The sequence below is a fragment of the Canis lupus genome, chromosome 25 (genome assembly GCF_003254725.2).
Source record: "Canis lupus dingo isolate Sandy chromosome 25, ASM325472v2, whole genome shotgun sequence".
NCBI classification, from domain to species: Eukaryota; Metazoa; Chordata; class Mammalia; order Carnivora; family Canidae; genus Canis; species Canis lupus.
In genome coordinates, this window is record NC_064267.1 from 19,981,904 (window position 1) to 20,008,111 (window position 26,208).

Genomic DNA, 26,208 nt, shown 5'->3' on the forward strand with positions numbered 1-26,208 from the left:
CTGCCACTTCTTACCTGCTCATTCTATCTCTTTCTCTCTCTCATAAATAAATAAACTGTTTTAAGAAAAAAATCTACCCTGTGAGATTCTACCCCAACCTTGACTTTTCTTCCAACAGAACTTGTGTTTCTCTAGCCCTTTTCACACAACTCAGAGAAGCGTGGACCTAGCCTCTGCACAACCGCCACATCCCGTTCCATCTCGGCCCTGAGGAATAGGCCATTCCCTTTTCCCATCTGGGTCCACAATGAATTATGGTCAATGTACTCCGAGAACCAATTCAGAATGTCAGGCCCACGCTCATGGCCAAACACCTTCCCGGCAACAGGACATGAACTACCGCCTGCCCTGGCAATAAAGGGTTCCGAAAACCACACAGTCCAGAGACTGAGGTGATAAGGGGAGATGAAGTGGGGTACTGCTAATGCCAACACATGGCTCGGCAAGCCAGTCACTTCCGGTCACGTACAATCACCTGTAGGATGATTTGGCAAAGCCGAATACAGTGGGAGACACACATCTTCGTGCCCCAACAAACCCACTGTTAGGTAGAATAGCTCAGGAGCTGGATATTTCCCTACTAGAATTCCTAGTCTCTGGAGATGGAGAAGAACAGGAATCACCTCCGCAAGGGAAGTGAGAACTGCCTTCCTGCCTCCACTCATTCCAGGCAATCAACTACCTGCTCTTATGTGATGCTCGGGAGGAAACATCCCACGTGCATTTTTGTAGAGCAAATAGACTCCCTGTTATTAAATTAGGAATCAATCCAAATGTAAGGTGACTGTTCTACAACGAAGCATAGTTGAATAACCACTTAAATCTCACACTAACTTTCAGAAGGTAGCTGATGCGTTACGCTGAACACAGACTACCTCGGTAGGAGACAGCCCCATCAAGCAACCATTTCGGGACATCTGTAAGAAGAGAAACTAAGCATTTTCAATGACAACCTGGCTCCTAATCACTCAGCCCCAGTCCCACGCAGATCTTTAAGAAGGGCTACATATGGCCTCTGTCTTGAGAGTGTGAATTACAAAGGCAACTGTTCACTCAGGGTCTCAGGAATTCCTATCTTCGGCAGACTTTACCTGTTTCTGTGCCGGAAAAAAATGTCAACTATAATGTAAGAAATAACGTTGTCTACTTCCTACAACAGAGCTGGCTCAACAATTACCCTGGATTGGCCAAGGAGCATTACCAGCTGCTGATGCCCAGGTCTCCACTCTGTCAGACCAGGTGGCCATGGATCATTCGCAACATCTGGCTATCTTTTCCCTTTCCTCTCACCAAGGCAAACAGGACTGCAGAGGCAAGTAACATAACCACCCGCACGGGGTTACTCTCTGAACCTAACACCACCTCTCTCCTCTCGAACAGTACAATTTGTTCCTAACAAGCCCTGTACCCCCCCAAGAATCATAAAATATTCTTTCAGCTTTGAATCTGACTTACCACTAATGTAAATCTCACCTTCCCTCCACCACTACTTTGCTTCTTGTTGCTTCTAGATTCAAATAAAAGAGGAAACCAAAGGCTTGCGCAGAAAATAAGTTTATAAAACCACTGCTCAAAACATGATCTCTCTTTCTCTCTCCCTCTCTCTCTCTCTCTCTCTCTCACTCTTTAATAGCTTGACTGTATCAATTATCTTGGAAATAACTCCTTTCCAAGCAAGACTCATGGTGCTAATTACTAAGAAAATTGGAATTACTGAAAGATGAAGATCACACATAAACTTCAAATTGGTCTTTCATTTTCTAATGTTTCCAGCTTGGAAATATAAATATAAATATATTCTTGTTAATAAGTTACCTTCTGAGCATCTGTTCAAGACTTACTTGTAGACTCAGACAAAGAAGACTTCCACTTTTAAAATTCTACCTAAATCACAAGTATTAAAATCTTCACAAATTCACATGAATATCGAGATTTAAAATAAACTAATTATCCATCGTATCTTCCTCCCACTGGTCAACTACCCTGTCCACAGCTTCGTGTGTTTCATTAAAAACAAGATTCCAGGCTATCTTTTCCAAAGGAGAAACTGAGTATTTCCAATTACAAATATAATTTGGCAGGGAGTTGGTATTCAAAATACACAACGAACTCTTTATGAATCAGCAATAAAAATAAGAACCAAATGATAAGGGGATGCCTGGGTGGTTCAGCGGTTCGGTGCCTGCTTTTGGCCCAGGGAGCGATCCGGGAGTCCCAGGATCGAGTCCCACACTGGGCTCCCGCCATGGAGCCTGCTTCTCCCTCCTCCTGTGTCTCTGCCTCTCTCTCTCTCTCTCTCTCACACTCTCTGTGTCTATCATAAATAAATAAATAAATAAATAAATAAATAAATAAATAAATAAATAAATAAATAAATCTTAAAAAAAAAAAAAGAACCAAAAGATAAAACTAGGTAAAGGGAGACTTTTGGTTTCAGCTCAGATCATTAGGGAGAATGAAAGTCACAGAGCAAACTGCCACTTGGAAATCAGAAAAAACAGAGGAATAGAGAGATGCATGGCCAAGATCAGCTTAGGAAAGCAGAAGCCGGTGAAGCCAGAAGCTTGTAGGAAAACAAAAATGGTAACTCTGATGAATTGATGGTGACTGAATGTGGAAGTCTGAGAGTCAAAAACCTCCTGAGCCCCAGTCCTAGAGGAGGCCCCTGCACGTTCCTCGCACCAAATTCTCATAGTGAAGACGGGAGAAAAATCCCCTTGGGTTTGCAATAGGAGAATAGAGAAACAACCATTTTGAAATACATGAGCTTTTTCCAAAACCGAGGCCTGCCCTCTGAGAGAAGCAGCTTTAAATAGAGCCCTATTGGACCTGGGGAAAGAGCAGTGAGGTTAACTCCAGCCCCTGCTAGTCTTCCTGACCAACTAAGGAAGGAAGGGGGAAAAAGGAGGCTAAGAAATGCTTATAGGAGTCAGCAGAGCCTAAGACTCAGGCCCACTAAATAACGGACACTTAACCATCAAGATTACAGAACAACTCCCCACCAACGGGGCGGGGCACCAGTGAAACCACAGTGGTCATAGCTGAGAGATGCACATCAAAGACCTCAAGAGAGTTCCTTAAAGAGCCAGAGAAGGAGGCAGGGAACGGGAGAGACGTGAAGATTTCTGAAGCCTCTGACAATTGACAGCTATAGCAAACATTCAACACAACCTAACCTCTAGCTGGCTTAACATAAAAGCTCACACTAAAAGCCAGATTATATCAGTTCCTATTACCCAATAACTATATCCAACTTTCAACAAAAATAATTACAAGACATGATAAGAAAGAAGCACAGTTTGAAGAGATAAAGCAATCATAAGAATCAGACTCAGATATGACACAGATTTATGGAAGCAGGAGAAATACGGAGATTAAAATAAGTATGATGAATACGCTAATGCCTTAGTGGATTAATATGCTAACGAGAGATGGAAACTCAGAGAGAATGAAGGTGAAATGAGAGAAACCAAGAACAGTGTAACAGAAATGAAGGCTGCCTTTGATGTGCTCATCAGTGGATTGGACGTGGCCAAGGGAAAAATCAGTAAGATCAAAAATATGTTCATGGAAATTCCCAAAAGTGACATGCAAAAAGGAACAAAATATCCAATAACTGTGGAACAATACAAAAAGTATTGTTGTAAACACATGATGTTTTAAAACACCAGAAGGAGAACAAAGAGAGGAAGGAGAAGAAATATTCAAAGTAATAATAGCTGAAAATTCTCCAATATTAATGATAAAACACCAGACCACATACCCAGGAAGCTCAGAGAACACCAAACAGAATAAATGCCAAAAAGATCTACATCTTGCACTAATACTCAAACAGCAAAAACCAAGGATGAAGATACTGAAAAGGGCCAGACGGGAGAAAAAAAGCACCTTATCTACAGAGGACAAGGATAAGAAATACATCAGACACCTCATCAGAGATCATGCAAGCAAGAACAGAGAGGGTGCGGGTAAAAAAGGTTAAAAAGAAAAACCCACCACCTAAGAATTCTGTAGCTGGTGAAATTGTACTTCAAAAGTGAAAAGAAATAAAAACAAAACACTAAAAAAAAAAAACCAAGGAATTTACCGCTCAGCAGACTTGTCTGGCCAAAAGTATTAAAAGAAGTGTGCTGAGTTCTCAAGGAATATGAGGAAGTGAAATCAATTAAAGCAATGTTATAAAGGATGGGGAAAAAAGGAATTGAATATATTCTCTTATAAGGCATCTGCATTACCTGCAGGTGCATTGAATTGAATATATTCTCCTATAAAGCACCTGCACTACCTGCATTACAAAGTGTACTGTTATTTCAGAGTGGACCTGGATTAGTTATAAATGAATATAACAAACTGTAGGGCAAGCACAAAAAAAAATTCTTTTAAAGAAGAATATGGACAGGGTTGTCTGGGGCTTTGGTTGGTTCAAGCGTCTACCTTCAGCTCACGTCACGACCCCTACATCCTGCAATAGAGCCCTGCATTGGGCTCAGTGGGAAGTCTGATTCTCCTTCTCTCTCTGCCCCTCCCCCTGCTCCTTCTCTCTCTTTCTCTCTCAAAACTAAAATCTTTAAAAAGAAAAAAGTATACGGATATGCTAAGAAAGAATGGAATCCCATAAAATGTTAAACTAAAAGCAGAGACGGAAGAGAAAGAGGTGATAAAAAAATATAAAAAAGAACAACTGTAATGAGTGGAAATCAGTTGCAAACATGGTGAATATTAACCCAACTACATCAACAATTACCTAAAATGTGGATGGTCTAAATATGCCAATTAAAACTAGAGACTGGAAGTGCCTGGATGTCTCAGTGGTTGAACATCTGCCTTCCACTCAGGTCGTAATCCTGGGGTTTTGGGATCGAATCCCGCATCAGGCCCCCTGCTCAGTGGGAGCTTGGTTCCCCTCTGCCTAGGTCTCTGTCTCTCCTTCTGTGTCTTTCATGACCAAATAAATAAAATCAAGCAAGCAATCAAACCAGAGACTGCGAGAGCAGATAAAAAGAAGATCCAACTATATGCTGTCTACAAGATACCTACTTTAAATATAAGCACACAGGTAGAAGAGAAGTAAAGGAAGGGAGAAAGAAACCAGGCCTACACCACCCCCAAAGAAAGCTGAAGAACCCATTATCAATTTCAGACAAGGCAATGGCAGAATGAGGAAAATACTCAGGGATAAAAGAAAGTATTACATAGTGAAAAAGGGATCAATTCTCTGAGAACACAGAACACTCCTTACTGTGTATGTATGTGCCTAACAGGAGAGGGTCAAAATACGTGAGGCAGAACTGATAACGTCCAAGGAGTCATGGAGAAACACACTAGCACCCTTAGAAACTTCTATAGCCTTCTACGCAATAATTGACAGACCACTAGGCAGAAAATCAGTGCGGATACAGTTGAACACAACAGCACCAACTGTTCTAACACTTCATCTAACATAGCAGTACACACAGTCTTCGCAAACTCACACAGAACCAGACAGACCACATTCTGGGCCATAAAACACACCGTAACTATCTAAAAGAATGGAAATCACACACCATTAGCTTAGACCACATGGAGTTAAGTCAGCAAGAGAAATACAGCAGGAGAATCTCTATACATTTGGAAATTAAATAAATGAGTTCAAGCGGAGGTATTGAGAGAAATTTTTAAATATTCTGAACTAAATGAAAATACAACTTATCCAAATCTGTGGAATGCTGCAAAGGAGTGGTTAGAGGAAAATTTCAGCATTGAAGGCATATGTTAAAAAGAGAGAGAGAGAGAGAACTAAAATCAGTAACTTAAGCTTCTACCTTAGGAAACAAGAGCAAGAAGAGCCAGGAGAAGAAAAGGAAGAATAAAATAGAAATCTGTGGAATTGAAACAGGCAAACATGGCACCTAGGTGGCTCAATCGGATAAGCATCTGACTCTTGGATTTGGCTCAGGTCATAATCTCAGGGTCAAAGATTGAGCCCTGAGTCAGGCTCTACACTCAGCAGGTGAGTCTGCTTGAGATTCTCTCTCTCTCTCTCTCTCTTCCTCTCCTCCTCCTCTGCTCATTCTCTCTCTCTTTCTGAGAGGGAAGGGGGAAGGGAAGGGGGAAGGGGAGGGAAGGGAAGGGGAAAGGGGAGGGAAGGGAAGGGGAGAAAAGAAGAGAAAGAGAGAAAGAGAAAGGAGAGAGAGAGAAAGAAAGAGAAAGAGAGAGAGAAAGAAAGAGAAAAAGAGAGAGAGAGAAAGAAAAAGAAAGAAGAAAGAAACAAACAAACAAACAAACAAACAAACAAACACACACCAAGACACCCAGATGGCTCAGCAGTTGGGTGCACGATATCTTGGATTCCTGGAATCCAGTCCCACATCCAGCTCCCTGCATGGAGCCTGCTTCTCTCTCTGCCTATGTCTCTGCCTCTCACTCTCTGTGTCTCTCATGAATAAATACATAAAATCAAGAGGGAAGGAAGAAAAGGAAGGAAGAAAAGGAAGAAAAGGAAGAAAAGGAAGAAAAGGAAGGAAGGAAGGAAGGAAGGAAGGAAGGAAGGAAGGAAGGAAGGAAGGAAGGAAGGAAGGAAGGAAGGAGAGAGAGAGAGGAAAACAATTGGGAAAAAACAACGAAACCAAAAGCTGGTTCTTTAAAATGATTCATAAAATTGGTAAACCTACAGCCAGGCTAGCCAAGAAAAAATGAGAAAAGAGACAAATTACTAATATCAGAAATGAAAGAAGAGTTGTCGCTATGGATCCCATGGAGATTAAAAATTAAAGGTAACAATAATCCTATGCCCTCAAATTTGAGGACTTAACATGACATGCACCAATTCCATAAAAGACACAAGTAACAAAAACTCCTACACAAAGAGAGACAGGTGATCTAAATAGGCCTATACCTAAAAGAGAAATTAAATCAATAATTAGTAACCTTCCTAAACAGTAAGCACTGAGCCCTGACGGCTTCACTGGCAAAAATAAGAAAAAAAATTATACCAATTCTCAAACTCTTTCAGAGAAAATAAAACAGAGGCTGTACTTCTTAATATGGATGCTATACCAAAACCATTTTTTTTTTCCAGGAATGCACAGCCTGGTATAATATGCAGAAGTATTAGTGTAAACCATCACTCCAACAAGATAAAAAATATCTATTTGATATCAACAGATGCAAAACAATTATTAAGAAAAATCCAACATGTATTCATGATAAAAGTTATCACCAAACTGGGAATAGAGGGGACTTCAACTTGATAAGCAATATGTATAAAATACCTAGAGCAAACCTACTTAATGGTGAAAAACTAGATCCTTTCCAAGATCAGTTAACAAGGCAAGGATGTTCCCCTCTTACCACTAGTAAATATTCAGTATTTAAGAAGAAATCCTAGCTAATCGCCTAAGACGGAAAAAGAAAAGCTTTACATATGGGGAAGGAAGAGGTAAAACTGCCTTTGTTCACAGACAACAAGACTATGTATGTAGAAAATCCTAAAGAAACAACAAAAAAACTCTGGGAACTAGTAAGTGATTATAGCAATGATTCAGGATGCAAACTTCATGTACAAACATCAATTACTTTCCTATATACCTGTGTTCTATGAAAGAGAGGAGAGAAAGGCTGACAAGACCAGCTTGATGAGAAATGGCTCCTTAAGGGGACTTATGGACAGAAGTATGTCTTGGGAGGCTGAAAGATTGGTAGATCTCCACAACCCCACCTCCAGTAAGACCTGTTTTGGGGCCCAAGAAGCTGGCGGGTAACTGCTGGGAGCCCACCCAGGAGGAAATGCTTGAAAATCATAATCCTATCTCTAGAGCAGATGAGGGACATTCATGGGTGTACTTAAGGGTGTGACCAGGCAAAAAGAAAGAATATGAGAGGGACCTGTGCTCCAGAAGGCTTCAGGCCACAGAGAGCTATCAGCATGGTGGGTCTGCCCAAGACAGCATTGTTCACACTGCCATTGAACAATGGGAATTTGAAATCAAAACAAAATACCATTTACATTAGTGCCCAAAACAAAACCCAGGTATAAACCTAACAAAAAGTGTACAGAATCTCAATTCTATAAAACTCAGATGATAAGGAGCCCGGGTGGCTCAGTGGTTTAGCGCTGCCTTCAGCCCAGGGTCTGATACTCGAGACCCGGGATCAAGTCGCACATCAGGCTCCCTGCTTCTCCTTCTGCCTGTGTCTCTGCCTCTCTCTCTCTCTCTCTCTCTCTCTCTGTGCTGTCTCTCTCATGAATAAATATTTTTAAAAACTCAGTTGAAAGAAATCAAAGGTGATCTCTATAAATAAATTCAATGTTTATGGACAAGAATACATAATATGATTAAGATGTCAGTTCTTCCCAACTTGATTTATATATACAACACAACCCCAACCCAAATCCTAGCAAGTTATCACGTACATATGACAAACTCATTCTCAATTTTATATGAGTAGGCAAAAAACCCAGAATAGCTGACACAATATTGAGAAAAACAAAGTCAAAGGACTGACACCAACCAATTTCAAGATTTCCTATAAAGCTTCAGTAATAAAGACACAGCAGTATTGGTCAAAGAACAGATAAACAGATCTGTAGAACTTAACAGAGCCCAGAATAAAACCCACACAAATACAGTCAACTGGTCTTTGGCAGAGGAGCAAAGACGATTCAGTGAAGAAAGGCCAGTCTTTTCAAATACTGATGCTAGACAACTGGATATTCACATGCAGAAATCTTTGAATCTAGGCATAGAACTTAACCCTTTTCACAAAAATGAACTCAAATTAGATCACAGAACTAAATATAAAGACAAATCTGTACAATTCCTAGAAGACAATGGAGGAGAAAATCTGGGTGACTTTGAGCATGGCAATGAGTTTTTCCATGCAATTCCAAAAGCCCAATGTATGAAAGAGAAATTGTGAGGTTGGACATTATTAAAATTAAAAACTTCTGTTTTGTGAAAGAAACCATTCAGAGAATGAAGAAACAAGCCACAGACTGGAAAAAAAAAACATTTGCAGAACACGTATCTAATAAAAGACGCGTATCCAAAAAAGACAACTGTTAATACTCAGTGATGAGGGAAAAACACAACTCCGTTAAAAATAGGCAAAAAATGGGAAAGACACTTCTGTAAATCTAAGACTGTTCTAAAAAGAAGTCTACTATTTCAAAGGTATCTAATGAGAAAAAAAAAAACTGTGCAAAGAATCCAAATAGACATTTCTGCAAAGATGATACAAAAATAGCCAATAAACACACAAAAAGATATTGAACTTCATCAGTCATCAGGGAAATGCAAACCACAGCAACAAGGAGGTATCATATCCCACCTTCTAGAAAGGTGAGAATCAACAAGTCAAATAAAAGCAAGTGTTAGCTAAAACAAGTGTTGGTGGGGCACTTCAGTGGCTCAGTTGGTTAAACAGCCGACTCTTGATTTTGACTCAAGTCATGGTATCGTGTAAGACTGAGCCCCAAATCAGGGTCTGTGTTCACAAGGAGTCGGCCTGAGATTTCCTCTCTGCCCCTCTCCCTCACCACTGCCCACCTCCCTGCTTGCTCTCTTGCTCTCTCAAATAAATAAAATCTTTTTTAAAAAAAATAGGGTTGGCAAGCATACAGAAATCAGAAGCCTCACACACTGCTGGTGAGAATACAAAATAGTGGAGCCACCTTGGGAAACTGCTGGTTCTTTTAAATGTTAAACACAGACTTAGCATTTTTTTTTTCAGACTTAGCATTTAACCCAGCAATTCCACTCCTACATACATAGCCCCGAAAAATGAAAATATGCCCACATAAATACCTGTATGTGAAGATTCTTTTTTTTTTTTTTTTTTTTTTTTTTGCTCCAGGTTGGGTTTTGTTTTTTTTTTTTTTAATTTTTATTTATTTATGATAGTCACAGAGAGAGAGAGAGAGGCAGAGACATAGGCAGAGGGAGAAGCAGGCTCCATGCCCCGGGAACCCGACGTGGGATTCGATCCCGGGTCTCCAGGATCGCGCCCTGGGCCAAAGGCAGGCGCCAAACTGCTGCGCCACCCAGGGATCCCTCCAGGTTGGGTTTTTAACGGTCACTTTCCCACACTCTGGATAATTTCTGATCCCACCACAAGGAGCCCTTGAATCGGCTAATGTGAGAAATTGGGAATGAAGACCCCTTTATCCTGCCATCTTGCCGAGGGAGTCTCCTTTTATTGGAAAAAAAAAAAAAATCGAAAGGTTATTGCATGAGCCTGGATGAATCTCACTCTCAGCCCTCCACGGTCCGACCCACCCCGTCTCACCTCTCACCCGTTTTTGGCAGGGAGAAGTGGGAGTACGTGGGTCCCAAATTCTCCTCCTTCACCTTGTTAAACACCAGGGGGAAAGCCTGCCATGGCAACGATTCACCTTCAAGCTGCCTCCCTTCCCCATCCAAGTTAAAACCCTTTGCACATAAGGCAACGTGGAAGCTGATGTTTTTACTCATCTCACTGTTTTAAAGCACCATTATGGAGTCAGGTTGTACAGTAGTTAACAGTACTATATATATACATCATATCTGTCATATATATGTAAACTGGTAGAGGTAACAGTGGCTTCTAGAAACTGATCTTCTTCAAGGTTTCCTGTGTGGTAGGCACCTGAAATACTGTATAAAAGGGTCTTGTGTGATCTGTCTCCCTGCTGCTCTTTGGGCTCTGTTCTGCATGACCAGGAATAGTGCTGGCAAGACAGCTCAGCAGCTGGAAGGAAATTCTGCCACTGAGATTCACTATTTTCCGCCCCCTGCTTGTGCTCCTATCTGATCAGGCTAAAGACAACAAAAAAAGATATATAGTTAGAAAAAAAACCTCCAATATATAGATTTCTGTAGAATTTCCTTTTTTTTTTTTCCTCCTGTCCTTCCTCTGCAAAGTATTATTATTTCCTGTTACTGGTTTTTGCTGCAATAAACCCTCTTATTTCAATCACAGTAAGAAACAAAAACCCAAACGAAGAGAAAACCCCTCTGAAAAGGGTAGAAAACAAAAGGTTTGACCAAAAAAAGGGAGGGGGGGAGATGGGAGGGAGCTTGGATTCGGTTTTAAATAGGACTGAAAATTAACACTGAAAAATCAGGAGATGACGTCCAACCCTTTGTGCAAGGCAAAGCCCTCTGGTACTTCTGCCGCCTCTGGTTTTTATTTTAAATTCCCTTTTTCTCTTCTGGGTGCGGATACTTCTCTCCATCCTTATGTTGTTGTGTTTTGTGGTTTTTTTGTTTGTTTGTTTAACTTTGTGTCACTACCTCAGTCTGCCCTCATGTCCCTTACACACAAGCAAAATATTCCTTCAGCGGAGCGAAGAGGTGGCGGATGACCGGCACGCTCCACGACCAGCCCAGCAGTCTCCGTGTCGCCAAGCGGCTCATTTTGGAGACATCGGTATAGTGGACAGGGAAGCCAAACACCCTTTCCATTTCAGTGCACCATAAGATGTCCTCTTTCTCATTCATGAAGACGGGGAAATGCTGGTCTTTGCCCTGCTTTATGGAGTTCGACCTAGTAGTAATGGTCCTCACTTTGCTGAACTTGGCTATCCTGCCGTGCTCCAGACACTCCTGCAGCTCCAGCTTATCATTCACAGTGGATGCCAATGGCCTCCTGTTCATATCAGGAAGGTTCCTCCAGAAGTAGTGGGCCCTGTGTGCAGCTGACACTTCTTTGGCATTAATCATCACAGGGTTGGACTCGAGAAATCACGAGATGTCCCTCTTGTCACTAATACCCATGGCCACCACATTCTCAAAGAGCCGGAAGAAGGGGCGGTCATCTCCCTCCTTGGGCTGCGCGTCATGCAACAGGACGTAGAACTCAAAGAAGAGCCAGCCAGTGCCCTCGTAGAGTCCTTTACAGGCAGGATTGACAATGGAGAGATCGTTGCAAGGACTGCCCCCAATCACCAGACCGAACGGGCCCCTCTCCTGGATATGCTTCTGCGTGACGCTGCAGACATCCCCGAAATACATGATCTTCCCCTGGTGCCATACCATGCCCACCGTGGTGAAGTCCTCGCACACCTAGGAGGCGATGTAGCAGTCCACCTGAATCCCCAAGTCCTTCAGCACCAGGAGCCCTGTAGCAATTCCATCAAATAGAGACAGCACCCGGATGGGCTTCCTCTTCTCAGCTGGGACAGGTAGGTAAACCTTCGGAGGGTCAAATTCCTGGTCATGGTTATTGGCGAAGAACATCTGGAGCCGTGAGGGGCAGTCGTCCCGCCGCCGCAGTAGCCCGTAGGTGCCCTTGTGCCCACACATGTAGCAGTTCCAGGGGTCCTCTTTGATGGCTGCCTGGGCAGCCCCCGGGGCCCACTAAGAGATCCACACACTCCACACAAAAGCACCTGCAGCAGTTATTGTTCCCACACACGTGAGCACCTCGCACCCGCCTCCCGCCCCCCGCCACAGCAAATGGTGTGGTAGGACTGGTAGCTGTCATCACCGTGCTGGTGTGCACACTCCAGGAAGCAGTTCTTACAGTTTTGGCACATTTCTCCAACAAAGAGAGGGTGTTCCAGGGTAACGTTGAGGCTCCCTCAAGAGATGCAAATGTCCTCGATGTTCCGGCACTTCAGCCGCACTTCGTACACCAGCTGCTCTCTTGTGTGTTCATCAACGATCTCCTTGACCTTAAGCTTCGCAGTTGTGCTCTTTCGGGGCTTTTTGGCTGGTGGGGGTGGTGCATAGGCAGCTGCCTCAGGTTTGACCCACATGTCTGTGTAAACTTCTTTGTAGGGGTCCTTCTCTTCTTCGGGTGGCTCCAGGCCCTTGGGACCAGAAGGCTGGAACCCTCCGAGAGCCCACTAGATCATCTGTTTGTTCTGCACCTGCATGGCCTTGGCAGTGTCACTCTCATCACTGTCGTGGCACACCGGGAACAACTTCCCCGGGCGGCTACTGGCCACCTGCAGGACTTCACAGATGGCTTTGCGGTACATGGGCTGCTTGTTGTAGGTGGCCTGGTGGAAAGCACTGCAGAAGGAGCTCAGCGACATCAACTTCTCAACACACACCACCAAGAACTTGCCATCTCCAAACCACATGACCCAGCGGGTGCCTTCAGCTGCTCGGCTCCGGCCCATCATCCACCAATACACAATGCGGCCTGGCCACCAGGAGAAGCCCTGAAGTTTCCCCCACACCAGACACCAGCTCCCCAATGCCAAAGCCCTGGCCGTCCTCCTACTCCGGCTCATCGTTGGCTGCTTTGGTGGTGCTCTTGTCCCCAGCATCTGACCCCACGGGCTCAGGTGTGGTGGCCACAGTGGGGGATGCAGGTTTGGTGGGCTGCTGCACTGCAGGAGGGCTGGCCTCCTCCACCTTCTGAGACCCCTGGTTTTCTTCCACAGCATTCATTACTGTGATCACCTTGGCTTTTCTTCTCAGCCCATAAGGCCAGGTGCAGCCCCTCTATGTGAAGATTCTTAGCAGCATTATTCATCATAGGCAATAGGTAGAAACGACCCAAATGTCCAAAGCTAGATAAAGAGATTAACAAAGCTGGTATATCCATAAATACTACTGGGCCATAAAAAGGTATGAAGTATTGCTACGTGTTATCGTGTGGGTTAAGCTAAGTGACAGGAGCCGATCGCAAACAAATCTACCCACCATATGATTCCATTTACATGAATTGTCCAGAACAGGTAAATAGAAACAGAAAGTAGATTAGTGGTTGCATAGGGCTGGATGGAGTGAGGAAGGGTCAGAGGATGAAGGGTTAGGGGTAGACAGCTACATGAGACAGGGAGACAGGGGTTTTGGGGGAGGAGATGAAATTATTCTAGAATCGTGGAGGTGGCTGCATCACTTTGTGCATATACTTCACATCCTTGCATATATACTTGAAATGGGTAAACTGTCTGATATATGTCTCAATAAAGTGTTACAAAGAGTCTTACTATCTAAATGTTGATGACACCCCAATCAGAGTTGCAAGACTTCACAAAAGGAAATATAAAAAAAACAGCACAGTTCATACGTCCACTAAAAAATGAATAAATTAGTTTCTCTTAAGTTCAAATTAAACTGGATGCCTTGAAAAAAACAAAAACAAAAACAAAAAAAACTGGATGCCTTGTATTTTATCTGGCAACCTGACTCCCAAGTCTATTACCTCCACCCTACAACTTACTAATTATCCTCAATTCAAGATCCAGGCATCCAACTACACAGTAGCAAGTTCTACTTGGTTAACTGCCAAATAGCAAATGAACATAAAACTAAAATCACCTTTCTTATGAGAAGATATTCAAATATGTAAGAAGTGTTATGTCAGGGCTTGTGCAGGTCTCTGGAGCCCTCTCTCAACCCCGGATGGCCTGGCATCAACAATCTGGTGGTTGGATTAGTGGGTGTGGTTCTAGGAGCTGAGGTTTAACCAACACGGGGGAGGAGTTTCAAGAAGTTGAGAAACATCACCCTGCTGGTGAGGGTAGGCTGAGCATCCAACTCCCTTTCTCAAAACAAAAATCACCTTCCTTCCCTCACCACGGCTTCATTGCCATCGTCTTGACCTGGAAATCTCCAGGCCCATCCCATCTCCGTAGCAACTAAATTTTACTTCTAAAACAACAACAACAAAAAACAGTCTGATGTCGTCATTCTGCTGCTTTAACCCTTTCAATATAGTGGCTCCTACCATGTTCAAATAAAGTCAAAGCCAATCAAGAAGAGGGCTCTGCCTGGGCCCCTGGGTGGCTCAGTTGGTTACGCTCTGACTCCTGGTTTGGGCTCAGGTCCTGATCTCAGAGTCAGTGGGGACTCCCACTCTGTGGGGAGTCTGCTAAAGTTTCTCTCTCCATCTCCCTCTGCCCCTTCTAGCACTTGTGCACATTCTCGCGTATGCTCACGTGTGGCTCTCTTTCTCTCTCTTGTTGACATACTTGAAAATGAACACAATGGGTCCAAAGACACACTTGAGGTTTGCGTGTGATAGAGGCTGGGAGTGGGGGCAGCTAGTAAGAAACAGAGAATGGACTAGAGGGGCACAGTAAACTTTACTTTAAAAGAACATTTTATAGCAATTACAGAAAGATCCTTGTAATAGTACACATGCTACTGTGCCACTTAAATGCTAGCAACATCAATTTGTTTATTCACTGTTTTTCTAAAACCAGGTTATTAGTAACTTTGCTTCATCACCACTTACTAGTCACATTTACTTTGAAAAATCACCAAGCTTAAAACTCATGAGCTAGTGTAACTAAGACTTTAAAAAAAAAAAAAATTGGTGTGTTTTTTTTTTTTTTTTCAGTAGAAATAACAACCACCTGTCACTACTTTTTGGCCTTTCACGTGCTATAATTTAATACTAAATGCCTGCCTGTATTTGCCTAACCTATGTAACTATCAAAGAAAGGAGTTCTTCACTATTGTATTTGAAACTCAAAACCACCTTGTTAACAAACATTATAATTTCCATTTTATAGGAAGGAAACAGACAGTGGCCACATTACAACTAAATAGAGACACACGTGCATGCACTGTTTTGGGCATGTCTGTTTAATGATTAAGGGGGTGCTGATGAACACAACGATACACAAAGATATTGTGGCAATTCCATAAAAACTAAAGCAAGCACTCTACTCTTTACATGTATTGTTAGGAAAATGCCACATCTCAACTTTTTCATTTCTTGAGAGTTGCTACTGCTTGAGGCAGGCAAATTTCAGCAAATTTGACGGGAAAAAAAATGGACTAAGATTTCTTCTATCCTGTGAAGCAAAAGCACATCGGAAGTGGCTGATTTTCAAATACTATATATACATCAGTAACATCCTTCTCTCATGACAAGACAACCATAACCTATTCACCTGAGTTTGGTTTTGGTGCAGATAGGGCTAAGGCACCACAGGTATCAATTTCCTACAGACTCAAGTAAGACTCACAATTTTTTTTTCAGCTTGAGTTAAATGAAAAAAAAATGCAATTCATATTTCCAGAAGCAAAACTAAGCTTCTTGATCTCATTTTACTATTTTAAGAGTTCTGATCACTCCCAGCATTGCTGTGTGGCAAGATCTCATCTCTGGTGGCCGACCATTTACCAAGAACCAGCTCCAGACTCTTTTTCTTCGTTTTGAGCTTGCATGTATTTATACACAAAATATCATTTCAATGGCATTGTGTGCAAAAAAAAAAAAGGGAACTTGTCAAATTTCAGTTGACCTTGTCAACGGTAATTTTGTTTTCTTTTTTTTCTTTATTATTTTTTATTGGAGTTCAATTTGCCACCATATAGCATAACACCCAATGCTCATCCCATCAGGTGCCCCTCTCAGTGCCCATCACCCAGTCACACCCACCCCTTGTTCGTTTCCCAGAGTTAGGAGTCTCTGATGGTCTGTCTCCCTTTCTGATATTTCCCACTCATTTTTTCTCCTTTCCCCTTTATTCCCTTTCACTATTTTTTACATTCCCCAAATGAATGAGACCACATAATGGTTGTCCTTCTCCGACTGACTTATTTCACTCAGCATAATACCCTCCAATTTCATCCACATAGAAGCAAATGGTGGGTACTTGTCATTTCTAATGGCTGAGTAATATTCCATTGTATACATAGACCACATCTTCTTTATCCATTCATCTTTCGATGGACACCGAGGCTCCTTCCACAGTTTGGCTATTGTGGACATTGCTGCTATAAACATCGGGGTGCAGGTGTCCTGCATTTCACTGAATCTGTATCTTCAGAGTAAATCCCCAGCAGTGCAATTGCTGGGTCGTATGTAGGGCAGATCTATTTTTAACTATTTGAGAAACCTCCACACAGTTTTCCAGAGTGGCTGCCCCAATTGACATTCCCACCAATAGTGCAAGAGGGTTCCCCTTTCTCCACATCCTCTTCAGCATTTGTTGTTTCCTGAACAGGCCAATAACCAGGGAGTAAATTGAAGCAGTCATCAAAAACCTCCCAAGACACAAAAGTCCAGGGCCAGATGGCTTCCCAGGGGAATTCTATCAAATGTTTAAAGAAGAAACCACACCTATTCTACTAAAGCTGTTCGGAAAGATAGAAAGAGATGCAGTACTTCCAAACTCGTTCTATGAGGCCTGCATCACCTTAATTCCAAAACCAGACAAAGACCCCACCAAAAAGGAGAATTATAGACCAATATCCCTGATGAACACAGATGCAAAAATTCTCAACAAGATATTAGCCACTAGGATCCAACAATACATTAAGAAGATGATTCACCATGACCAAGTGGGATTCATCCCCTGGATGTAAGGCTGGTTCAACACTCGTAAAGCAATCAATGTGATTGATCATATCAGCAAGGAAAAACCAAGAACCATATGATCCTCTCAATACATGCAGAGAAAGCATTTGACAAAATACAGCATCCATTCCTGATCAAAACTCTTCAGAGTGTAGGGATAGAGAGAACATGCCTCAGCATTTTAAAAGCCACCTACGAAAAGTCCACAGCAAATATCATTCTCAATGGGGAAACACTGGGAGCCTTTCCCCTAAGATCAAGAACAAGACAGGGATGTCCGCTCTCACCACTGCTATTCAACATAGTACTAGAAGTCCCAGCCTCAGCAATCAAGCAACAAAAAGAAATAAAAGGCATTCACATTGGCAAAGAAGAAGTCAAACTCTCCCTCTTCGCAGATGACATGATACTCTACATAGAAAACCCAAAAGACTCCACCCCAAGATTGCTGGAACTCATACAGCAATTTGGCAGTGTGGCAGGATACAAAATCAATGCCCAGAAGTCAGTGGCATTTCTATACACTAACAATGAGACTGAAGAAAGAGAAATTAAGGAGTCAATCCCATTGACAATTGCACCCAAAAGCATAAGATACCTAGGAATAAACCTAACCAAAGAGTTGAAGGATCTATACCCTGAAAACTACAGAACACTTCTGAAAGAAATTGAGGAAGACACAAAGAGATGGAAAAATACTCCATGGTCATGGATTGGAAGAATTAATATAGTGAAAATATCAATGCTACCTAGGGCAATTTACACATTTAATGCAATCCCTATCAAAATACCATGGACTTTCTTCAGAGAGTTGGAGCAAATTATCTTAAGATTTGTGTGGAAAGGCAATTATTTTAAATTAATGTGGCTACGAACTGCTGCCATCCTTAACCTCAGAAAATATATTCTTTCTAATTTTTTTGTGGCCATTCATTTACTCAAGTTAAATTCCAGCTCATGAATGTTGTCCATAAGGAGCCTAAACCTTCCTGCTATTATTTCATATTCTTCTTCTAAACAAGGGCAGGCACACGTTGGCTTCATTAGTGCACACAGCCAGATCACTACCATGAAAGGAAATCATCTAGGTATTTTTGGTAGAATCTTTAACAACTTCCATGCCCGTCAGGGAAGTGGAACAAGGCTGTTTTGTTCTGCCTTGCAGAAGGCAACAATTTGATCTCTGGTTTATGAGACGGCGCTCAAAATATTTTTCTGTATGTTTTCCCACCAAGAGAATCTGACATCAGCATGGTTTTACCTTTACCAGTGAATGCAGGCTTTTCTCACCAAACATATCCCAGAGAAAGGTCAGGTCTTCCTGGCTGTCCACATGTGGCCCCAGCTGGCCTCGCACAACAGCCCACAGCTCATACAGACCTAGAAAGTGAAAATAAAACACAAAGCGTAATTGTAGAGTGATCTCATTAATTTCACTTAAGGTCTGTGTGAAGGATGGCTGGAACATGTCGTTTTTACTGGATCAGAATTCTGGGCCATCAAGCAGAACGCTTCTCCGAGGAAGCCAAGGAACCTTTTTGATTTTTAAAGCCCAAGCAAATATGCATCAACAGGCTAGCCTAACCTTTCATTTGTCAACATTCTCCAGGCATCCAAGTGGACACAACCCGAGGCAGAAAACATGTACAAGTTTTCAGAGGAAGAAGAAAACTAAATTGTCACTACATTTGCCTCAGTGTTAGCCAAAGAGCAAAATGAGTCATGAATAAGAAAAACTTCCTTAGAAGAGCAGAAAATTGATAGAGTGGACCATTAAAAAGGTTTTGCGGTTTCCAAAGAGTTCCTAATGATATACAGCTTCAAAACCATTCACGTTATCTACATCCAAATTCAAGTTCCAAAAAGCTAAGGCCTATTAAGCCATACGTGGTGTTGCTTTCTTGTAGCTGATCATTTTTCAAAAACAACCACAAGCTACACAGCACTGAGTTTACCTTTAACTCCAATCTGGGTGTATGCCGTACCCTCTGAAAGAGTTAAGGAAAAGGATGCAGGTTCCTCGGGGCCCTCCTCACTAGTCTCCTGGGGCTAGACAGTAGCGCCCTGTTCCACCAGTAGCCTGTTGCAGAAACCCTCCACCTCCTTTGGGGGCCGTCAGACTCCTGTCCAAGAACTGTTACGACAGTGCCTGCCCCGGGGCCTCTTCAGGGAGGTGACCTAGAAGAAGTCAGTATCAACTCTCAGCACACGTTTCACTTTCCAGTGGGATTATACGAGGTAAAAAGGAGAAACTTCCTTTTATTTCTGTCTGCTGTCTACAGGAGCACCGAAACCTCCTGGGATCTACAACACAGGAACGTGTTGTTATTCCTGCTCTGAAGAAGTGCTGCTGTTTATCACAGGGAGAGCTTCACGAGATATGTAACTAGCAAAGAATCATAAATTATGGCCTGCTGATTAGTATATCTATTATCTTCCTAAAGTATTATCATATTTTGATAATCAGTGATCATTCACCAAATGTATTCACTTTCCCTTGGAAAGCTGGATCTGTAACTTGAGACGTTAAACTCAAACATTCCTGGGACTGCATGTGGCCAAAAAGATCTATCCTACTTTAGGGGGAAAAAAATGTCTCCCTATTACACTCTTAAGTATTCTTGATGATTTACACTTATTCCCTTAAAAACCTGGCTTCATGCCTAAGCTAGCTCTTCTTTATGATTTCATGACAATATATGTAAGGTGTCCCAACATAATTCGATGGATAATAATACAGGTCTCACTTTACACATACACAGATATACACACCTTTAAAAACATGACAATTGCCAAGATCAGATCAGGTTAAGGTCAGAGGTTCAAATTGAAAATTATATAAAAAGGAGGTAGAATTTCACTATTTTATTATTGATTTCAGGAGCAGTAAAAGGAATTCCTTGTTCCTTGGAAATATGATTAGTTTAATTAATGATACTAGTTCAATGAGGTATAGTTCTTGGGGGTGGGGGGAGGTTAAATGAGGTAATATATTAGAACAGCCCCGGCACATGCTAAATAGTCTGTTTCATATGTAACTCAGGGAGCTTCAGCTATTGTTATTATTATTACTGTTATTCATGACTATTATTTTTTTTAAGATTAATTTATTTTACAGAGAGGCAGGGGACAGGGGCAGAGGGAGATAGAATCGTAAGCAAACTCCACGTTCAGCATGGATCTTGACACGAAGCTCCAAATCATGACCCTGATCATGGCCGGAGCTGAGACCAAGAGTCAGACACTCAACCCACTGCACCACCCAGGAATGCCCATCACTACTGCTATTGAAAAATCAAAACTCTGAGTCAAACAGACCTAGATTCAAACCAGGTCTATACTTCATTTATCTCCCATAATTTACCTCAGCCTTCTTTCCATCATATGTTCAAAAGAAACAGTAATCTACACATATAATAAACTGGACAGGAAAAAATTCACAAACGTATGCACATACACAAGTGTGTGCATATAATACAGGTAAAATCTGAAAAAGCCTAAGGGACTACATCAGTGATGATGTACCCACTGTGGTCACCATAACTATGCGAGATGTCACCACTGGAGGAAGCAGGGTCAAGGGTACGTGGGATCTGTATTATGTCTTCCAACACATGAATCCACAGTTATCTCAAAGTACAGTTAAAGCAAGAGAAGAAGTGGTGGTAAATATGATTGTTATAAGAATGCAAGGGAACAAGGCACGTAGTCCTGTGGTTGGCACAAAAGAGGCATTTGATGAATTTTTTAAAGATTTTATTTATTCACGAGACAGACAGAGAGAGAGAGAGAGAGGCAGAGACATAGGCAGAAGGAGAAGCAGGCTCCATGCAGGCAGCCCAATGTGGGACTCGATCCCGGGACTCCAGGATCACACCCTGGGCTGAAGGCTGACACTTAAGCACTGAGCCACACAGGCGTCCCTGATAAAAAGTTTTTAAAAATTGGGCAGCCTGGTGGCTCAGCAGTTTAGCACTGCCTTTGGGCCAGGGCTTGATCCTGGAGACCCAGGATCAAGTCCCACTGTGGGCTCCCTGCATGGAGCCTGCTTCTCCCTCTGCCTGGGTCTCTGACTCTCTCTCTCTCTCTCTCTCTCTCTGTGTGTGTCTCTTATGAATAAATAAAATCTTTAAAAAAAAAAAAGTTTAAAAAAAAATAAAGTGATTACTTTAGACTTCCTCAAGTGGCAACTGCCCCTTACTAGAATTATGTCTATACCTTTACTCAACTTCACTTCAAAAAGTTTGGTTCTCTAATGAAGAACCAAGAGGAGCAGAGGAATAAGCGTCTGCATAAAACACATCAAGTGAAAGATCCCTATAATTTCTAATCTGTGGATAAAACCTGAAAGGAGTCTGGGGGATTAACCAAATAGCAAATCACTTAGACATTGATGACATATGCCTTATTATCTAAATTAAAATAGAAAACACAGGGACACCTGGGTGATTGAGAAGCTGAGCATCTAACTTTGGCTCAGGACGTGATTCCGGCCCAGGATCCAGTACCACGTTGGGCTTCCTATGGGGAGCCTGCTTCTCCCTCTGCCTGTGTCTCTGCCTCTCTCTGTGTCTCTCACAAATCAATAAGTAAAATCTTTTACAAATAAAATAGAAAACACATATAAGAAAATCAACTTCTGAAGATGATCGATTTTTTTTTTAATCATATGGCCCCGATATTTAAACTATGGCTTTTTAAAATCATAAACAAGGAAAAGGTTTAAAAAGCAACAGATAAGCCCTAGGAGATCATGAAAACCAGCCTTCACACGAGACCTATTTCGCGTCTGGCTTAGTGTCCTTTACAGTTTATCCAGGTGTGCTTTCAATTCATCCGAGTTTGAAAGTGAATGACAAGAAACAGCAAGGTAATTCCCTCCCCCAGACGGAAAATAAAATGATAGCTACAGGAAATTACTCCATCAATGCCAACTGCTTCTTAAACTTATTCTTTGGTTATGAAGGTAATCTGGAAAGGTCTAATATCCATAAATCATTACGATGCTTTATACTCCATTTTGAAAACAATCCTGTCTTTTTATGTATTTCATCAGGCCTCGTTCTGACACTAGCGTACCTGTCAATTTTTTAGCACTGTCAGCAACAGACCTAGCTCATTTGTCTTTATTTCTCCAAAGCATTCCTCCTGCCTGTGACTTTCTCAGAACACTAGTAGCTGACAGTTTCTCTCTGCCCAGACAGTTCTAGCCTCAAACTTCTGCTACCGTAGCTACCCAGGTAGAACAGAGGGCATCCCCACACACAATTTTTTGAGGAGAGTGAATGCAAATCAGCACAGTATCCACATAAGGTCCTCGGTGACAGGACTTTTGGAAACATTTGCAGCTTTTTCTGGTTTTCACCCCTAGGATCTCACACTTGTGTCTGTGCCAAGAAGAGCTCTGCTCAGGACCGGGCCCGAGGAAGCTGGGTGGCAGGGAGCTCCGAAAGGCACACTTACATCATCGGCCAAGACTGCTGTGCCATGGAGGATGGGCACGGGGTTCTGCTTCTCATAGTAGTGGAGCTTTTCATGAATCTAGAAGAAAAACAAGAGTATACAACAAGTTCATCTGCTAGTGAATGGTGAGATAGTTGAAGGGTTTTCAGCACTGCAAATAGAAACGGATCCACTAAACCTCAAAAAAAAATTAAACGTTTCTATAAATCTATAGAGAATAAATAAGTGGGCTTATTTCTATGGTTTAGTCTGTCTTTTTTTTTTTAAGATTCTCATGTGAATGTTTATTTTTTTAATCAAAGTTTTTCTAATTGTGACATCATTGACATGTACCATTGTAATACTTTTATATGTACACCATAATGATTTGCTGTATCTATATATTGCAAAATGATTACCACAGTAAATTTAGTTACTATCACCATACATTGTTACATATGATGTCAAATGGGGGTAAAAATCGTTATCAAATAGAGCCCACATAAAAGCTAAACCTTTTTCCCTTGAATAATTATGATAGTTTTCTAAAATCTGTAACTCCTAAAACATATTGCTTCAGTACTTGAAGTATCAGTTGTAGTTCATATCTCTGCTAAAAATACACATGATGATTAAAGCCAAGTGATAAGGCAGCAGCCACTTGGGTTGGTACACGATAACCACTAGAGGCAAGGGAGCTGGCGTGGTGTGTGCCCTCCTGAGCATGCGGTTCCTTTCACTTAGTCTTTTTTTCCCCCAGATTGTCAACCTTCCTCCCAAATTCAAACTTCTAAGAAACAGAAGGACTGCTCCTAGATGAAGACATTTCTCAGAACCATTGAGCTTAGATAACTTTCTATCCTGTATAACAAGGAAAATTATACTATCAGGGAAAAATTGGGTCCTTTTTTTCCCAACATTACCCAAGAAACAACAAAGGTGAGATTGTATTTTAGTGCACTAGAAGACACATGGAGTTCCTTAAAAAATCTGCTTTAACAAATGCAAAACTGTTGGCTTTTACGTTTTATCTACTTCAGCTCTTACACAGGTGCCTTTAAAATGTTATACTTGAAAACTTACTTGAGCCTCTTCTTATTTACAGTTGAAGAAATTACCCCCCTGCACTATATATATAAAACAGTTGCACCGCAGAATTTCCAGTTTTTAATAGGTATCAAGTAATACACTCGTAGGGATCAGGTCATCTACTCTTTATTTTTTTTAAAGATTTATTTATTTATTTTTATTTATGATAGACACTGAGAGAGAGAGAAAGAGGCAGAGACACAGGAGGAGGGAGAAGCAGGCTCCATGCCGGGAGCCCGACGTGGGACTCGAACCCGGGACTCCAGGATCGCGCCCTGGGCCAAAGGCAGGCGCCAAACCGCTGAGCCACCCAGGGATCCCCTCATCTACTCTTTAAATAATAACTTGCAATGGTCCCACACATAGAAACAAATGAGTTGGGACTTAAAACTCAGGCCACCTGGCTCAGTATCAGAGCTTGTCGTCACTCCACATGCCTGCCTCTCAGACTAACATCTTGTCTGCCTTTTTCACGGAGCTCTATCATGGCTGGATGAACAGATAGAGAGAGGCTCGCGGATATGTGACAACTAATACCGGCTGTTTCCAGGGACTACAGGATTAGGGATGGCTTCTCTTCACCCCTCCCTGTCTTTCTTCTTTCCGACAATTCTTAATTTTTCCAGATTAAATTTGTATTGATACTGTACCATAACTACAACTTAAACATTATATGCCCCAAATAAATACATTCTTTCTCCACTTCATTTCCTTCTTCTGAGGGGCTTTTATAAACAAGGAGCCCCTCTTTCCACATCATCTTTCCCTCTTCACCCAAGTGAGTTGAGTGCGTACCCCTACCCTGTCCACCCTGGGACTTTGTATTGTATCAGGAATTTTTAAATGCTCTCCCAGAATTTCCAAATGCTGGTAACCCTATGATGATATGTGTTTTACTCCAGGACATAATTTTAAATATTAAGTTCATATGAAAGTGAAAATTACTGCAAGTAATTAATGTTCAATCTCACAAAATATTTTCTACCATATATACCAATAGTGTTTTCCTGGTGTGACTAGGTAATATGGGAATTCTAGTCACAGAATTTATTTATAAATTTCCAAATACTACCCATCTCATCGTGGCTTTCCCAAAAGGGGCCTCACTTGGCTAGATATTTTGGTCACTCAATGTGCCGTGGAATCCACTGATGATATCTTACTGAGACTTTCCTCATTAGTTCTCTGAAGTTGTTTTTTTTTCTCCTGGTCCTGTCTTTATTGGGTCATAGTATCAGTGTTACACTCCTTCCGCTCTTTTTTACACTGTGGAAAGTTTCAATCTTTTTATATGCTCTCAAATCATCTCAACGCCACTAAAGTAATCTCTTCTTTAAGTGTTTTATGGCGTTCCCATGGGAAACCAGGTGGATCGGATACATTATGGAGGGCAGCTTCATCCCCCAACTTTATTTCTTGTGGGTGGTGTCTGGAAATTTCTCCATTTAGGTTTTCTATCTCTTCCTTTGTCAGTTACAGTAAACACCATGTCCTGCAAAATTATTCATTTTTCTCTGGCCTTAAAAAATTAAATGGGGATCCCTGGGTGGCGCAGCGGTTTGGCGCCTGCCTTTGGCCCAGGGGCGATCCTGGAGACCCGGGATCGAATCCCACGTCGGGCTCCCGGTGCATGGAGCCTGCTTCTCCCTCTGCCTGTGTCTCTGCCTCTCACTCTCTCTCTCTCTGTGTGACTATCATAAATAAATAAAAATTAAAAAAAATAATAAAAGATTAAATGAATCTGACTCAGTTGGGGAATGGGGCAGATGGCAGAGGATTAGGGGTCCTCAAGCACCTGGCCCCACCAACTTACCTAGACCAGAGACCCCTTCTGGATCTCCTCAGAGGTGGCTCGTGACCCCTGCAGCCCCCGGCCATCCCCATGCGTCTCCCCGTGTTCCCACATGCTGCTCTGCCAGCACTCACCGTCCGGGTCCTTCTCACAGTAGCACTGGTACTTGCTCTCCACCTCCATGTTCTCCAGAAAGGCCGTCACCTGCTGCTTGTCCTCGCAGTCTCCCAGGCCTGGCACAGACCCTGCTGGCCTGGCAGAGCTCAGCCAGCCTCTCTGCATGCCTGCTGCGTGGTCACGTGAGCCAGCGGAAGGCCGTGGCCTGGGGCGGAGCCGGGGCGGGGCGGGGCGTGACACACACACACACCCCCTCCAGGTCTCTGTGCTGGTCTCCCATTCAGGAAGGGGGTGCACAGCCCATCTACCTTTGAAGACCGTTGGCTGTTGCCGCACTTCTTGCTTCTCTAGCTCCTTCCCTCTAACTGGTGACAGCCTCTCTGCAGCACTTCTGTGCCAGCTTTATGCATCCCGAGCATTGCAGGATCCGTGGTCTCTCATGTGGCCCATGGGCAGTTTCCACTGGCAACTTAGCACTACTGAAAGAAAAAAAATCAATTAAGATTTTTATGCGCCTGGATTTGAATCTGCGACAG

At 42.4% G+C, this 26,208-nt stretch overlaps 1 protein-coding gene and 1 pseudogene across 2 annotated transcripts in view; both read right to left on the reverse strand.

Moving 5' to 3' along the window:
- LOC112670194 (ankyrin repeat domain-containing protein 26-like) overlaps positions 1 to 26,208 on the reverse strand; it is a 212,535-nt gene that overhangs the window by 172,471 nt on the left and 13,856 nt on the right. For both annotated transcript variants that reach the window (XM_049101118.1, XM_049101117.1), the window contains exons 3-5: positions 25,690 to 26,151; positions 22,696 to 22,773; positions 18,494 to 18,612 (exon numbers count right to left, since the gene is read on the reverse strand). The gene's annotated coding sequence lies outside the window, so the exon portion shown is untranslated. The remainder of the gene's footprint in view (positions 1 to 18,493; positions 18,613 to 22,695; positions 22,774 to 25,689; positions 26,152 to 26,208) is intronic.
- Positions 10,852 to 13,379, reverse strand: LOC118354736 (DNA (cytosine-5)-methyltransferase 3A-like; annotated as a pseudogene).